The 1,799-nt window shown below is 64.3% G+C and overlaps 1 long non-coding RNA gene across 1 annotated transcript; it reads left to right on the forward strand.

Annotated features, from left to right (window-relative positions):
- The first annotated feature begins 55 nt into the window (after positions 1-55).
- On the forward strand, positions 56-1,328 carry LOC104990455. The gene is made up of 3 exons (XR_825517.1): positions 56-93; positions 327-433; positions 1,250-1,328. It is a non-coding gene; the product is annotated as an uncharacterized LOC104990455 (long non-coding RNA).
- The last annotated feature ends 471 nt before the right edge of the window (positions 1,329-1,799 follow it).

Here is a 1,799-nt window from a genome sequence, read left to right on the forward strand (position 1 = left end):
CTCGTCTTCCCAGACGCCACATCTGGTCAACCTGAATGAGGACCCGCTCATGTCCGAGTGCCTGCTCTACTACATCAAGGATGGGATCACCAGGTGGGGGTCGGCAGGGCGCGGGGAGGGGCGCTGGTGGCGACACTGCGGGCCCCCCTGGGCAGTGCGGCTCCCCGTGGCCAGGCCGTGTCGGGGGGTAACCCGTGCCCCTACTTGTGTGCTCTCCAGCCGTTCCCTGTAAGGGCTGGGCATCCAGGAGGCTGCGGGGGTGGCGTGGGCCGGGGGCGGCATCACGGTGTGCTGGGCCTGCGGTGCTGACAGCCAACTGCACGCAGGGTGGGCCGGGAGGACGCGGAGAAGCGGCAGGACATTGTTCTGAGCGGGCACTTCATCAAGGAGGAGCACTGTGTCTTCCGGAGCGACTCATGTGGGGGAAGTGAAGGTACCACCTCCCCCGCTCCGGCTTCCTAGTCAGTACTAGGACCCACCCCGGTTCTAAAGGTGCTTGGACAGTTGGGCTGGGGACCCAGGGCTCCCTCCTCAGATGGGGGGGGGCCAGTCGGGGCATTCACAGGTGGGAGGGCAGTGAGCCCAGGTCAAGGGGACAACTGTTCTCAGGCCGCAGCTTCCCGAGGGCTGGGAATGGCCATCTGTCCATCTCCCTGGCCGGCCTGCCCTTGGGTCTCCGTCACCGCTGCAGTCTTCCTTTTTGAGGAGGTACCTGCTGTCACAGCGGCCATGGCCCCCAAGCTCAGTGCACGCTCCCTGGTGGGCATCCGGCCAGCCTCGGGGCTGCAGACCACTGACCTCTCTGTGATCGGGCCACTTCAGGGTGGTGGCCGTAAGCTGTTTTGAGGACATTGGTTCTCCCACAATTCTGTCCCCAAAGCTCTCCCTGCCCTCAGGGGGTAGACACAAAGACAGGAGGGGCTCTGGGACTCCTGCACCGTCCCTCCTGGAGACCCCGTAGGGCAGGGTGGGTGCCCGGCATGGCCTCCCTGGCTCTGACTTGGGGTCCAAGAGCCTCCCTGCTGGGTGTCACCTCCCTTGCCTGTGAGGGGCTGAGATGCCCCACCGGCTTCTTTGAGGCCAAGTCGAGGTGCCGCAGAAAGGAGGCACCTGCGGGGGGCCACAGTTGGGTGCCAGGTGCCCAGGTGGGTCGAGCCCCCCTCCACCCTGAGAGCTTGCTGGACTCAGTGAAACAGCCATGGTGACAGCCCCTCACAGTCCTCCTCTCTGTCCCTTACCTGTCCTGTAGCTGTGGTGACCCTAGAGCCCTGTGAAGGGGCGGACACCTATGTCAATGGCAAGAAAGTCACGGAGCCCAGCGTCCTGCGGTCAGGTACAGTGGGGGGGGGGTCGCCCCACTCCCCATGCCTATGCACCCCTGCTCCCAGGCTGTGGGGCTGCAGGCACCTGGCCAGCTCACAGGCACCCCGGCTGCACCGTAGGGTTGGAGGTGGTGGGCTGAAGGCTGTTGGCGGCAGCGCTGAGGTGGAACTCCACGAGGGGCCCTGTCCCAGAGCCCTGGCGGGATGGCGGGGAGCCTTGGTAGAGCAGCCACCGGGGTGTGGGCTGCACAACCCCCACACCCTGGCCCCCTGGCTGGGCCTCGTGCCCTGGTGTTATAAAACATGCAGGAGGAAGATGTATGTACACACACACACAGACGTGTATATACTGCTGTATCTGTCTACCCATCTACCGAGGGACTTACTCCATGGAATTGGCTCAGGAGGTAGTGGGGGTTGGACAGACAGGGGGTTGGACAATCTGCAGGTGAAACTTTCTCCTCAGGGACGTCTCTG

Source organism: Bison bison, unplaced genomic scaffold (assembly GCF_000754665.1).
Source record: "Bison bison bison isolate TAMUID 2011002044 unplaced genomic scaffold, Bison_UMD1.0 scf7180017847291, whole genome shotgun sequence".
Classification (NCBI taxonomy): Eukaryota; Metazoa; Chordata; class Mammalia; order Artiodactyla; family Bovidae; genus Bison; species Bison bison.